The sequence below is a fragment of the Dermacentor variabilis genome, chromosome 9 (assembly GCF_050947875.1).
Source record: "Dermacentor variabilis isolate Ectoservices chromosome 9, ASM5094787v1, whole genome shotgun sequence".
Lineage (NCBI taxonomy): Eukaryota > Metazoa > Arthropoda > Arachnida > Ixodida > Ixodidae > Dermacentor > Dermacentor variabilis.
The window spans coordinates 2,455,388-2,471,663 of NC_134576.1; positions in this window are offsets into that span (position 1 = coordinate 2,455,388).

The following is a 16,276-nucleotide window of genomic DNA, read 5'->3' on the forward strand; positions in this document are numbered from 1 at the left end:
TTTTTTCCATGACCACGTGCTAAGCACGTGCATGCTGCTGTTGAAAGCGCGCGCATGTGGCCTTCCTGTCAAGACCGCGTGCTAAGCACGCGCATGCAGCTTTTGGCCGCGCAGGTACTTTTCTGCTAGGGCCACATGATACGCACACGTATGCGGATTGTGGGAGCGCGCGCACGTAGTCTTTCTCCCAAGAACACGTGCCAAGCACGCGCATGCTGCTTTTGGCAGCACACGTAGTTTTCGGTCAAGACCACGCGCAAAACACGCAGGCTGCGTTTGAGAGCGCGCGCCCGTTAGCTTTCTGTCAAGATGCCGTGCAAAGCACGATCATGCTGCTTTTGGCAGCGCGCGCACGTGGTCTTTCTGCCAAGACCACGTGATAAGCACGTGCATGCTGATTTTGGCCGCGCTCGTAGGTTTCTGCCAAGACCGCATGCTCAGCACGCGCATGCTGCTTTTGGCAGCGCAGGTGGTTTCATTTCATTTCATTTTATTTCAGCATTCTTTTTTTACAGCAGAAGAAGAACGCTAGGGCAAGAACTAAAAGCTGCACTAGAGCAGCTTGACTAGGTCCTTGGCCCTTTTCTTGGCAACAGGCACAGATTCGTACATACATTCAGAGTATATATAATATGCATATACACGCACTCTTACCAGAAAACTTCCCGTTAGTTTGACAATAAGCTATAGAAAAAGAAAGTGCGCATATATTCATCAACAAAAACAAAGAAAAGTACATCTGTAGCATTTTCTTGAAACATTGTTACAACATTCACTTCTCAGAAACTTGCCATTGTAACTCATACAGCCACTCATAAGGGTATAAGTTAGTACAGCAACATGGTTTCGTACAAAGGATACTCATGAAATATAATTAAAATACCGGTATATAAACATTTTAATCAAATTGCTCTACCGTTTGTGTCAACGGTTCCACGCAAATGCACCGTATTCTGAAAGTTGTGCTGTCCACGTTCGCTTAGAGATATCACTTAGGGTTATATGAACACTCTGTAAGGCGTTTAGTAACTTCGGTACACGATATTCTAATCTAGTAAATCTATAATTTGGTCTTGAAAATGGCAGTAGCCAAGCATACTTTAGCCTCATATTGTACGGTACATGTGTGGGGAAAGTTAATTTGCATATATCTAAGAAAAATATGTTGTTCTATAGAAGACTGTTCTTGCACTTTAAAACAAGATTTGGTTCGTACAAGTGTTGTACGGGAATCGAATTAAGGGAGCGAAATATTGCAGCTGTATTAGTATCGTAACAGGCATTCATGATATTCCGAACGGCTTCTTTCTGCACGACTAGTAGTCTGTGAAGATTCGTTTGGGAAGTGGTTCCCCATACGAGATTGCAATAATTTACATGAGGAGTAAGAGGGCTGTTGTACATTAAAAGTTTAATTTTAGGGGGTACAACATGCCTCAATTTGCATAGTGTAAGGTCGCTCTGATTGTTCGTGTTCTTAAGTGTCACGAATCAGCCACGTGCTGTGTGTATAGAGAGGGGGTGCACTCCCCGCCCCCCCATTTCAGCGGGGCAACCGTTTCTGTGTTATGTGGGGTCACGGACCGCGCGGTGTTGGGTGACGCGTCGCGGCAGGCGCCAGGAGGGCGAGTGCTGATTCCGGGAAGTCGGTATTGTGCGCACGGTGTTGGCAGTCCGCCGACGGTCACACGAGTCCACACAGACCAGCCTTGAAAGGGACCGCTGTACACGGTATTGTGGATCTGGCGCCCGAGTACCTAAAGGCTCTGTTATACTCCGACGTTCTCGGCGCGCGGGCGAGCGGCGGTTGCGGTCGGATACGTCACGTCGGCGACGCCGCGCCAGGCGCAAGTCTGGCGCTCTACACTGCAACCACTTCCGACGCGGCGCAGCGGCCGCAGCTGGAAAAGCGCATGCGCAGTTTAAGTGTTGGCGCCGCCGAGGTTAAGAAGGGCTTAGCAACTCTGACCCCGTGCCGCATGCAGTGAGCATGGACGTAATCTTCTACGCGTCCGGAACGCAATCGCCAGCCTTGTTGTTGGGTGCGACTGCCTGTGTGGTGTCGAAGGCCAGCTTACAGTGCACGCTGTAGGAATGCGGTGCACACGTAAAGAGTGCATTCGGACGACGGCGTCTTGGAAACATGCACTCGGAGAACCTTGTCTTGTAGACAATAAGTTTGAAGGACAAGGAGGGCCATCAGTCTCCCACGCGGACAAACTTTGAGTACGGCCGCACTACGTGGTATCGATGGCCCTGCTTCCGAAACAGTTGCGGCCCAGAGACGCCCTTGGGATTTGAGGCGGCCTAACGATAACTTGTTCGGGCCTGGCGTGTTTTTCTGAGCCCGTCACTAACTACGAAGAAATGAGAGGGCATCGGAGTTTTAGGGAAGAAGGAAAAGAGCTTTAACTATGCTTACGTCTGGTTCGGTGCGGATGTGGCGTGGTGTGGGTCCCGTAGCCGGCGTCGGAGTGGCGTTCGACGTTCTAGGGCTGGCGTCGCTGGCGGCGTCGTTGGTTGCGTCGTACACGCTCCCGGTCCAAACGCCCGTGGAGGTGTGGCCGATGATGTTGGCGTTGGGGCACCACCCGGAAGAGTGGCAACAGCGGTAGAGACACCCCTGGCCGTAGCAGGTGGTAGCGTCATCCGTGGACTCCCCGGAACGGGCTCAGGAACGGCAGGAAGTCTGCGGTGCAAAGTCGTTGAACACGAGCACGTCGGAGCAGTAGCCGGCGTCGCTCTCTTCCGGTCGAACCGTCCCTCACCCGCCGAGTCTCCGCTGCTTTCTTCTTGCCCCCTCCGTGTCTCGCCGTTCCTCGCCCTTTTATAGCCTTCTTGTTAATCCACGTAATCCTTCTCTTCGCTCTCTTCTCTCCTCCACCAATCATCGGTTTCCATCTCACCGGATACTCCTTTTTCTTCTCCACCAGTCATCTCTTGTCACCTCACTGAGAACTTCTTTATCTTCTTTCGTCTTCGGTTAATCCACGTCATTCTTGACACCATCCTCGTCGTGTTCTTGAAACCTTTCTTCGTCTACCATTTTATTTTATCTTCCCTCTTATATGTGACAGTCGCACCCAGCGACGTTGTTACCCCTAAATACAGTTATTGTATTACCTTTCTACACTGCAATGCGCATTCTACGAGTGCTAAGCATGACCAGCTCACTACACTTTTCAATCAATTTTCTTTCCATTTTTAAGTTATCATGATTACCGAGACATGGTATGCGTCCGAAAACGAAGTAATGCGCCTGTCTGGTTACAACACCTTCTTTGTCAACAGACCTTGTAGACGCGGTGGCGGCGTGTTGCAGCTTGTGTGAGAGCGCTTTTCGTGCAGCTTACTCTACGACTTTTCTATAGCTACCAAAGGCTATGAAGTGCTAGCACTGCAGTGTGGAAAATGCGTGTTCGTCGTTGTATACCGCCCACCAGATGGAAACACCAATACTTTTTTTCTTTTTTGGAAAAATTATTCAGCTTTGTATCAGTGAACGAACTGCGTCTTACTATGGGAGGAGACCTAAACGTCAATTTTTTACTCCAAACACCGAAATCTTAATTGCGAACGGTTCTCGAGTCATATCACTGTATGCTAATGTTATTTCTGAACCAACACGCATCCGCCATCTCTCTGATAGTTTGATAGATGTATCTATAACAAATTCTTCTGAACACTGTACAGATTCAGGTGTGATTGTCACTAGTTTAGGTGACCCTCTACCAATTTATATGTTCTGCCGTTGTAATAACTGTTTTAAAGATCACATCATGCTGATACACTTATCGTACAACAAATCAACGGCAAAACATTAGGGGAATTTCGCACGAGAATTGAAAATATAAACTGGAGCTCCGGGCTTGAAGTAACTGACGCAAACAACACTTACAATGCGTTTATAAGCATTCTGAAGGAAGCATGTACTTGGTGCTTTCCGTTTAAACAAGTAAGAAGGTCCACTAAAATACGCAAGCCATGGGTTACGAATGAGTATCTCAAAATTATTCGCGAGAAAAATGCTTTATAGGCTAAATTCGTGAAAACAAAAGACATTAATGTTCTAGCAGCATTCAAGAAATGCCGCAGTGGTGTAACTAAACTTTTGAAAAGCACAAAACGTGCATACTTTGAACATTGGTTTAATCAAGCAAACGATCAAAGCGAAACAGCCTAGCGTGAACTTAAGCTTTTAAGACCAGACGGTGAAGATGAGTTGGAAGTTCCTGTGGGTGGCAAGTCGCAAGGGGCGAAGAGCTAGCAAGCAGTTTTGATGACTACTTTACTTCTCAAGCCTCAAGCAATTACAACAAAACAGCAATTGAGTTATTGGGTGTACTACCCAATAAACATTCAGCCTTTCTTGAGCCAACGTCTCCGGAAGAGGTTTTTTTAGCTTTCATGTCCCTGAAAAACAGCAAAGCGCGTGATATTGATGGGCTGCAAATAACACCCATTAAATTTGTGCTCGATCTTCTGTCACCTGTCCTCACTCGTATATTCAATATTGCATTACCTACTGGAGTCTTTCCCGAAGCAATGCAACATGATAAAGTTACTTTACTTTTTAAATCGGGGAACAAAAACGAATGTTCATATACAGACCAGTTTCAGTATTACCTGTAATTTCAAAAGGATTAGAAATATCTGTAAAACGGTTATATCATTTTGCGAGAAACATTCTATCATATCAAAGCAACAGTTTGGTTTTCGAAAAGGAATGTCGACAGAGCTTGCTTTACTGTCACAAAAAGAATTCATTCTTAACAGTTTTCAAGATAAAAAGATAACAATAGGATTTGTATTGACTATTCTAAAGCGTTCGACCGGATTAACCAGCTTATTTTGTTTGATAAATTACGACATTATGGGTTCTGCGGCACTCCATGAACACTTATACAGTCATATTTAAGACATAGAAAGCAGTGTGTCTCAATTAAATCCCACCAATCAACTCTTCAAAAAATGTTGCAAGGAGTTCCGCAAAGCAGCGTTTATGGGCCAACATTGTTCAACATGTCATAAATGACATCGTGACCTCTCATTTCTTCGTAGTTAGTGACGGGCTCAGAAAAACACGCCAGGCCCGAACAAGTTATCGTTAGGCCGCCTCAAATCCCAAGGGCGTCTCTGGGCCGCAACTGTTTCGGAAGCAGGGCCATCGATACCACGTAGTGCGGCCGTACTCAAAGTTTGTCCGCGTGGGAGACTGATGGCCCTCCTTGTCCTTCAAACTTATTGTCTACAAGACAAGGTTCTCCGAGTGCGTGTTTCCAAGACGCCGTCGTCCGAATGCACTCTTTACGTGTGCACCGCATTCCTACAGCGTGCACCGTAAGCTGGCCTTCGACACCACACAGGCAGTCGCACCCAACAACAAGGCTGGCGATTGCGTTCCGGACGCGTAGAAGATTACGTCCATGCTCACTGCATGCGGCACGGGGTCAGAGTTGCTAAGCCCTTCTTAACCTCGGCGGCGCCAACACTTAAACTGCGCATGCGCTTTTCCAGCTGCGGCCGCTGCGCCGCGTCGGAAGTGGTTGCAGTGTAGAGCGCCAGACTTGCGCCTGGCGCGGCGTCGCCGACGTGACGTATCCGACCGCAACCGCCGCTCGCCCGCGCGCCGAGAACGTCGGAGTATAACAGAGCCTTTAGGTACTCGGGCGCCAGATCCACAATACCGTGTACAGCGGTCCCTTTCAAGGCTGGTCTGTGTGGACTCGTGTGACCGTCGGCGGACTGCCAACACCGTGCGCACAATACCGACTTCCCGGAATCAGCACTCGCCCTCCTGGCGCCTGCCGCGACGCGTCACCCAACACCGCGCGGTCCGTGACCCCACATAACACAGAAACGGTTGCCCCGCTGAAATGGGGGGGCGGGGAGTGCACCCCCTCTCTATACACACAGCACGTGGCTGATTCGTGACACTTAAGAACACGAACAATCAGAGCGACCTTACACTATGCAAATTGAGGCATGTTGTACCCCCTAAAATTAAACTTTTAATGTACAACAGCCCTCTTACTCCTCATGTAAATTATTGCAATCTCGTATGGGGAACCACTTCCCAAACGAATCTTCACAGACTACTAGTCGTGCAGAAAGAAGCCGTTCGGAATATCATGAATGCCTGTTACGATACTAATACAGCTGCAATATTTCGCTCCCTTAATTCGATTCCCGTACAACACTTGTACGAACCAAATCTTGTTTTAAAGTGCAAGAACAGTCTTCTATAGAACAACATATTTTTCTTAGATATATGCAAATTAACTTTCCCCACACATGTACCGTACAATATGAGGCTAAAGTATGCTTGGCTACTGCCATTTTCAAGACCAAATTATAGATTTACTAGATTAGAATATCGTGTACCGAAGTTACTAAACGCCTTACAGAGTGTTCATATAACCCTAAGTGATATCTCTAAGCGAACGTGGACAGCACAACTTTCAGAATACGGTGCATTTGCGTGGAACCGTTGACACAAACGGTAGAGCAATTTGATTAAAATGTTTATATACCGGTATTTTAATTATATTTCATGAGTATCCTTTGTACGAAACCATGTTGCTGTACTAACTTATACCCTTATGAGTGGCTGTATGAGTTACAATGGCAAGTTTCTGAGAAGTGAATGTTGTAACAATGTTTCAAGAAAATGCTACAGATGTACTTTTCTTTGTTTTTGTTGATGAATATATGCGCACTTTCTTTTTCTATAGCTTATTGTCAAACTAACGGGAAGTTTTCTGGTAAGAGTGCGTGTATATGCATATTATATATACTCTGAATGTATGTACGAATCTGTGCCTGTTGCCAAGAAAAGGGCCAAGGACCTAGTCAAGCTGCTCTAGTGCAGCTTTTAGTTCTTGCCCTAGCGTTCTTCTTCTGCTGTAAAAAAAGAATGCTGAAATAAAATGAAATGAAATGAAACCACCTGCGCTGCCAAAAGCAGCATGCGCGTGCTGAGCATGCGGTCTTGGCAGAAACCTACGAGCGCGGCCAAAATCAGCATGCACGTGCTTATCACGTGGTCTTGGCAGAAAGACCACGTGCGCGCGCTGCCAAAAGCAGCATGATCGTGCTTTGCACGGCATCTTGACAGAAAGCTAACGGGCGCGCGCTCTCAAACGCAGCCTGCGTGTTTTGCGCGTGGTCTTGACCGAAAACTACGTGTGCTGCCAAAAGCAGCATGCGCGTGCTTGGCACGTGTTCTTGGGAGAAAGACTACGTGCGCGCGCTCCCACAATCCGCATACGTGTGCGTATCATGTGGCCCTAGCAGAAAAGTACCTGCGCGGCCAAAAGCTGCATGCGCGTGCTTAGCACGCGGTCTTGACAGGAAGGCCACATGCGCGCGCTTTCAACAGCAGCATGCACGTGCTTAGCACGTGGTCATGGAAAAAAACCACGTCCGCGCGCTACGAAAACCAGCATGAACCTACTTAGCACGTGGTCTTGGCAGAATGGGGACGCGAGCACACGGCCAAAATCAGCATCCGTGCGTTTACCAGGTGGTCTTGGCAGAAAACCACGTGCGCTGCCAAAAGCAGCGTGCGCGTGCTGAGCACGTGGTCTTGGCAGAAAGCCCACGTGCACGTGCTGCCAAACGCAGCCTACGCGTGCTTAGCACCTGGTTTTAGCAGTAAGCCACGTGCACTGCAACAAGCACCATGCGCGTCTATAGCACGTAGTCTTGGCAGAAAGGCCATGTGCACGTGTTGACAAAAGCAGCATGCGCGTTCTAAGCACGTGGTCTTTACAGAAAGACCACGTGCGCGCGCTCCCAGAAGCAGCGTGCACGTGCTTAGCACGTGGTCTTGGGAGATAGACCACGTGAGCGCGCTGCCCCAAGCCGCATGCGCGTGCTTAGCGCGTGGTCTTGGTAGAAAACCACGTGCGCTGCCAAAAGCAGCACGCGCGTGCTTAGCAAGTGGTCTTGGCAGAGACACCACGTGCGCGTGCTAACAGCAGCCTGCATGTGCTTAGGACGTGGTCTCGGCAGATAGACCACGTGCGCACGCTGTCCCAAGCCGCATGCGCGTGCCTAGCACGTGGTCTTGGTGGAAAACCACGTGCGCTGCCGAAAGCAGCATGCGCGTGCTTGGCAAGTGGCCTTGGCGGAGAGACCACGTGCGCGCGCTAACAAAAGCAGCCTGCACGTGCTTAGCACGTGGTCTTGGCAGAAAGGCTACGTGAGCGTGCTGCCAAAAAGAGCTTGCGCGTGCTTAGCACGTGGTCTTGGCAGATAACCACGTGGACGGCGAAAAGCAGCATGCGCGTCCACAGCACGTGGTCTTGGCAGAAAGGCCACGTGCGCGTGCTGGCAATATCAGCATGCGCGTGCTAAGCACGTGGTCTTGGCAGAAAGACCACGTCCGCGCGCTGTCAGAAGCAGCGTGCACGTGCTTAGCACGTGGTCTTGGCAGATAGACCATGTGCGACCGCTGCCCCAAGCCGCATGCGCATGCTTAGCACGTGGTCTTGGTGGAAAACCACGTGCGCTGCCAACAGCAGCATGCGCGTGCTTAGCAAGTGCTCTTGGCACATAACCACGTGGACTGCGAAAAGCAGCATGCGCGTCCATAGCAAGTAGTCCTGACAAAGACCACGTGTGCGTGCTGGCAATAGCAGCATGTGCGTGCTAATCAAGTGCTTTTCGCAGAAAGACCATGTGCGCGCGCTACATGAAGCAGCATGTGCGTGCTTAGCAAGTTGTCTTGGCAGAAAGAACACGTGCTTGAGCTGCAACAAACCGTAAGCATGTGCTTAGCACGTGGTCTTGGCAGAAAACCACGTGCACGCGCTATCAAAAGCAGCCTGCACGTGCTTGGCACGTGGTCTTGTCAGATAAACACGTGCGCTGCAAAAAGCAGCAGGCGCGTCCATAGCACGTGGTTTTGGCAGAAAGGCCACGTGCACGTGCTGCCAGAAGCAGCATGCGCATGCTTAGAAGTGGCCTTGTCAGAAAGAACACATGCGCGCGCGGCAACAAGCCGTAAGCGCATGCTTAGCAAGTGGTCTTGGTAGAAAACCAAGACCACGTGCAGCATGCGCGTAGTCTTGGTTTTCTTAGTCTTGATTCTTAGTTCTTAGTCTTGATGACGTGCAAAGCAGCATGCGCGTGCTTTGCACGTCATCTTGACAGAAAGCCCACGTGCGCGCGCTCTCAAAAGCAGCCTGCGTGTGTTTTGCGCGTGTTCTTGGCTGAAAACCCCGTGCGTTGCCAAAAGCAGCATGCGCGTCCATAGCACGTGGCCTTAGCTGAAAGACCACTTGCGCGCGATGCCACAAGCCGCATGCGCGTGCTTAGCACGTGGCTTAGCACGTGGGCAGCGTGGACAGTGGCGTGAGCGCATTGTCAAACTTCTTTTCTTCAGGCGTGTACGCTGCGGAATCGGTGGTTGCTGCAATCAACGACTCTGGTGCCTAGCTGCTTGCGGTAAGATTGCGGTCCCTGGAACGCATCAGCCCTTCATCTGGACCACGTGGCCTCTTTCCTGGTGCTTGCACGGGATAAAAGGGCGCTCGGACGGCTACGCCAGTCACTTGGCAGTGTGGAGAGTGGCGTGAGCGCATTGTCAAACTTGTGCTTTTCTGGGTTTTGGGGAATGGTTTTACTAATGTTTTCCTTTTGAATTGTGTAACCTTGCTGTCCGTGCTGCCAAGTTCCTGTCGGTTGTTACCATACGTATTTTCTTTATTCATTGTGAAAGACATTTATTGACAATGGCTACTGATATTGGGGACTTGAAAAGGGAATTCCTTAGGGAACTCCGGGAAATGAAATGCAGTTTTGATTTCATAAACAAAGCCTTTAAGGATCTAAAAACCGAATGTAAAGCCCTAAAGACTGTGAACGAGACCCTCAAAGCAACGCAAGCCATGCTTGTGCGGGAGGTTGAGGCACTTAAATAGCAAGTGACAGCTCAAGATCAGTATTCACGTAACAAAAACATTGAAGTGAAAAGAGTGCCGCATAAGAAAACAGAGAATCTCGAGAAGCTACTAAATCAGGTTGGAAGTGCACTCGGTGAGCCCGTCACGAAGGAGGATGTCGAGATTTGTCCCCGCGTTCCTGGGCGCAATAGAGGCAGATCCAGACATAGTGGTTGTTTTCAACCACCGATCAAAACGAGATGTGGTTCTTGAGAAGGCCAGGAAAACTAGGCTAATGACAAAAAACATTGGATTTACCGTAGAGAGACCAGTGTACGTTAACGAACATCTTTGTCCTCAGCTAAAGAAACTACTTGGAATGACCATCACTAAGAAAAAGGAAGCAAACTGGCGTTTCGCAAGGTCTAAGAGAGGCAATGTTTTCGCGCGCAAGAAAGAGGAGTCGCCTGTAGTGCGAATTGCGTGTGAAGCGGATCTGCAAAAAACTGGTAACTAAAGACAGCTAAGAAATCGCATTCAGCCCATTCTTATCTTCTTTATGGTCGCACCCAGCGACGTTGTTACCCCTGAATACAGTTATTGTATTACCTTTCTACACTGCAATGCGCAATCTGCGAGTGCTTAGCATGACCAGCTCACTACACTTTTCAATGAATTTTCTTTCCATTTTCAAGTTATCATGATTACCGAGACATGCGATGCGTCCGAAAACGAAGTAATGGCCCTGCCTGGTTACAACACCTTCTTTGTCAACAGACCTTGTCGACGCGGTGGCGGCGTGTTGCAGCTTGTCTGAGAGCGCTTTTCGTGCAGCTTGCTCGACGACTTTTCCATAGCTACCGAAGGCTATGAAGTGCTAGCACTGCAGTGTGGAAAATGCGTGTTCGTCGTTGTATACCGCCCACCAGATGGAAACACCAATACTTCTTTTCTTTCTTGGAAAAATTATTCAGCTTTGTACCAGTGAATGAACTGCGTCTTACTATGGGAGGAGACTTAAACGTCAATTTCTTACGCCGAACACCGAACTCTTCTGAATTGCGAATGTTTCTCGAGTCATATCACTGTTCTAATGTTATTACTGAACCTACACGCATCGCCCATCTCTCTGATAGATGTACTTATAACAAATTCTTCTGAACATTGTGCAGATTCAGGCCTGATTGTCACTAGTTTAGGTGACCGTCTACCAATTTATATGTTCTGCCGTTTTAATCACTGTTTTAAAGATACACATCACGCTGATACATTTATCGTACAACAAATCAGCGGCAAAACATTAGGGGAATTTCTCACCAAAATTGAAAAGATAAACTGGAGCTCCGGGCTTGAAGTAACTGACGCAAACAACACTTACAATGCGTTTATAAGCATTCTGAAGGAAGCATGTACTTGGTGCTTTCCGTTTAAACAAGTAAGAAGGTCCACTAAAATACGCAAGCCATGGGTTACGAATGAGTATCTCAAAATTATTCGCGAGAAAAATGCTTTATAGGCTAAATTCGTGAAAACAAAAGACATTAATGTTCTAGCAGCATTCAAGAAATGCCGCAGTGGTGTAACTAAACTTTTGAAAAGCACAAAACGTGCATACTTTGAACATTGGTTTAATCAAGCAAACGATCAAAGCGAAACAGCCTAGCGTGAACTTAAGCTTTTAAGACCAGACGGTGAAGATGAGTTGGAAGTTCCTGTGGGTGGCAAGTCGCAAGGGGCGAAGAGCTAGCAAGCAGTTTTGATGACTACTTTACTTCTCAAGCCTCAAGCAATTACAACAAAACAGCAATTGAGTTATTGGGTGTACTACCCAATAAACATTCAGCCTTTCTTGAGCCAACGTCTCCGGAAGAGGTTTTTTTAGCTTTCATGTCCCTGAAAAACAGCAAAGCGCGTGATATTGATGGGCTGCAAATAACACCCATTAAATTTGTGCTCGATCTTCTGTCACCTGTCCTCACTCGTATATTCAATATTGCATTACCTACTGGAGTCTTTCCCGAAGCAATGCAACATGATAAAGTTACTTTACTTTTTAAATCGGGGAACAAAAACGAATGTTCATATACAGACCAGTTTCAGTATTACCTGTAATTTCAAAAGGATTAGAAATATCTGTAAAACGGTTATATCATTTTGCGAGAAACATTCTATCATATCAAAGCAACAGTTTGGTTTTCGAAAAGGAATGTCGACAGAGCTTGCTTTACTGTCACAAAAAGAATTCATTCTTAACAGTTTTCAAGATAAAAAGATAACAATAGGATTTGTATTGACTATTCTAAAGCGTTCGACCGGATTAACCAGCTTATTTTGTTTGATAAATTACGACATTATGGGTTCTGCGGCACTCCATGAACACTTATACAGTCATATTTAAGACATAGAAAGCAGTGTGTCTCAATTAAATCCCACCAATCAACTCTTCAAAAAATGTTGCAAGGAGTTCCGCAAAGCAGCGTTTATGGGCCAACATTGTTCAACATCTCATAAATGACATCGTTCATATAAGCAAAAAACACACTTCATCATTTATGCCGACGACAGCAGTTTGTTTTTCCAGTCTACTAGTCTGGCTTACCTTTCGAAAATGGCTCCCTCAGTAAAATGACACCCTCAGTAGTTTACTTAAATGGCGTAAAACTAGCTCGTTGGAAATAAAGAGTACGAAATAAAGCTATTCTGTTTGCTCCACCACAGAAAAAAATTGATACAAACCTAATGTTAAAGCTTGGTGCGGAGAGCATAGCGCTTGTAAAAACAGTAAAGACTTCAGGAATAGTTTTTAATGAGCATTTATTGTGGGATGATCACGTCGCCTGAGTTTCAACGTCCTTGGCCAGGGTTTGTGGCATACCATTTGTGGCAAATGGGATATAATAGGGCTCAGTGAAGTTAGGAGGACAAAAGAAGCATATACAGTGCTAAAAAGCGGGCACGTCCAGTGCTACCGGTGCTTAGCGGAGAGACGAGAACTAGTAGTGGGATTCCTGATTAATAAGAATATAGCTGGTAATATACAGCAATTCTATAGCATTAACGAGAGGGTGGCAGGTCTTGTTGTGAAACTTAATAAGAGGTACAAAATGAAGGTTGTACAGGTCTACGCCCCTACATCGAGTCATGATGACCACGAAGTCGAAAGCTTCGATGAAGACGTGGAATCGGCGATGGGTAGAGTGAAAACAAAATACACTATAATGATGGGCGACTTCAATGCCAAGATAGGCAAAAGCAGGCTGGAGACAAGGCAGTGGGGGAATATGGCATAGGCGCTAGGAATAGCCGGGGAGAGTTATGAGTAGAGCTTGCGGAACAGAATAATATGCTGATAATGAATACCTTCTTCCGCAAGCGGGATAGACGAAAGTGGACGTAAATGAGCCCGAATGACGAGACTAGAAATGAAATAGATTTCATACTCCGCGTTAACCCTGGCATCATGCAACATGTGGACGTGCGCAGCAAGGTACGCTGCAGTGACCATAGGATGGTAAGAACTCGAATTAGCCTAGACCTGAGGAGGGAACGGAAGAAACTGATACATAAGAAGCCGATCAATGAGTTAGCGGTAAGAGGGAAAATAGAGGAATTCCAGATCAAGCTACAGAACAGGTATTCCGCTTTAACTCAGGAAGAGGACCTTAGTGTTGAAGCAATGAGCGACAATCTTGTGGGCATCATTAAGGAGTGTGCAATAGAACCCGGTGGTAACTCCGCTAGGCAGGATACCAGTAAGCTATCGCAGGAAACGAAAGATCTGATCAAGAGACGCCAATGCATGAAAGCCTCTAACCCTACAGCTAGAATAGAACTGGCAGAACTTTCGAAGTTAATCAACAAGCGTAAGACAGCTGATATAAGGAAGTATAATATGGATAGAATTGAACATGCTCTCAGGAACGGGAGAAACCTAAAAGCAGTGAAGAAGAAACTAGGAATTGGCAAGAATCAGATGTGTGCGTTAAGAGACAAAGCCGGCAATATCATTACTAGTATGGATGAGATAATTCAAGTGGCTGAGGAGTTCTATAGAGATTTATACAGTGCCAGTGGCACCCACGACGATAATGGAAGAGAGAATAGTCTAGAGGGATTCGAAATCCTAGAGGTAACGCCGGAAGAAGTAAAGAAAGCCTTGGGAGCTATGCAAAGGGGGAAGGCAGCCGGGGAGGATCAGGTAACAGCCGATTTGTTGAAGGATGGTGGGCAAATTGTTCTAAAGAAACTGGCCACCCTGTATACGCAATGCCTCATGACCTCGAGCGTACCCGTATCTTGGAAGAACGCTAACATAATCCTAATCCATAAGAAAGGGGACGCCAAAGACTTGAAAAATTACAGACCAATCAGCTTACTGTCAGTTGCCTACAAACTATTTACTAAGGTAATCGCAAATAGAATCAGCAACACCTTAGACTTCTATCAAGCTAAGGACCAGGAAGGATTCCGTAAAGGCTATTCAACAATAGACCATATTCACACTATCAATCAGGTGATAGAGAAATGTGCGGAATATAGCCGACCCTTATATATATTACGAGAAAGCGTTGGATTCTGTCGTAACCTCAGCAATCATGGAGGCATTACGGAATCAGGGTCTAGACAAGCCGTACGTAAAAATACTGAAAGATATCTATAGCAGATCCACAGCCACCATAGTAGTCCATGATAAAAGCAACAAAATTCCAATAAAGAAAGGCGTCAGGCAAGGCGATACAATCTCTCCAATGCTATTCACAGCGTGCTCACAGGAGGTATTCAGAGACCTAGATTGGGAAGAATTGGGATAAAAGTTAATGGATAATACCTAAGTAACTTGCGATTCGCTGATGATATTGCCTTGCTTAGTAACTCAGGGGACCAATTGCAATGCATGCTCACTGATCTGGAGAGGCAAAGCAGAAGAGTGGCTCTAAATATTAATCTGTAGAAAACTGAAGTAATGTTTAACAGTCTCGGAATAGAGCAGCAATTTACAACTGGCACATCTGTTGCAGGAGTGTCACTCGACGAGGTTACGAGTTAGGAGCTCAAAGCTGTGGTCAGATTCCTCGTTGGCGTTCCGTAATTCTCTTCGCACGGGCGCGGTATGTTGCAAAAGTCGCTTTCGCGATCTATCGTCGCGACGATAGATCGGGTTTTTTTATTATGATAAGTACTGAACCACCTGTAGGGCACATGTGGCCGACAGACGGAAGTCTCAGGAGAGCACCTAAGATTGTAATAATGCAGGCGGCGCAGGAACTCCCGGGAACCCAAGGAACAGTGCGGGATCAAAGCTCGAAGCAGAAAGGTACGTAGGTTGGGGCCGCCAAGGCAGGTGTGTGCCAGGGAATGTTCGCACGGACAGCTCCCCTGGCACGTGCAGCGGTGCCTCGCAAGGTCGAGATACATTAAAGGCACCTGCGCCCATGATCCTTCTTTTGCCGTGGTGCAGTGAGGAAGATTAACCAGAATAATATGAAGGGCATCCGGGGTAGTCGCGAATGCGAGTCATGCCAAATGTAGCGCGCGTCGCCTGGCGTGTGTAGTAATATCAGAGTTATGTATGAACTTAATGCGTAATACGGTTTGTTACGGTACCTTAAAGGAATGGGTCTAAAGGACGGTGTAGGTACGCTTTTTCGTACCGCCCTAATCCTATATCCCCCCCCTACAAACATACACACATACCCCCTTTTTTATATCGATGCATACAATTCCTTACCCTGACGAATAGGCCAGTTCAAGATGTCAATTTGTCAGTAACTGTCATAGGAATCACTGTAATAAACACAATTCCACGATCAGATTCTTTACTTTCAGTTTTCATTGTAACACTGAGGACTACATAGAACCTTATTTTCTATATGTGAGAGAAGTATGTGGATATCACAAGCTTAAGCCAATGTGCGCCACACAGACAAAGCAGCGGCTACAACATGAACTGCATTGAGGGCCACACAACACATACGTAATTAAAGATGCAAAATATAGAGGGAAGCTTCAAAATATGCTCTGTAGTGCTGCAAAGTTAACGTATTGTATGTGTACAATAAATGTTCAAAAAAGCAATGCATCAATGTCCCATTTGCCTTCAAGTTTATTATCAAGTTCAAGTTTACTGAAGTTCATTACGAGGATATGTACAACAGGAATCTGCTGACACACCCGCAGTCAAGGTGGCTGTTCGAGGTGTGCTGGCTGCCTCAGTGTAAGAGAAAGCAAGTGTTTAGGTGAATGTCGACACCAGTGCCACTGCTTCTTGCCTCTGACCTGCACATGCCTCCGCGGCATCTTTGTTGGTGGAGTCTGCACAGATGAGCTGGCGTGGCGAGGCATAGGAGTCATCCGAGAGAAAGAGTACCGTTGGCATAGAGAAGTGG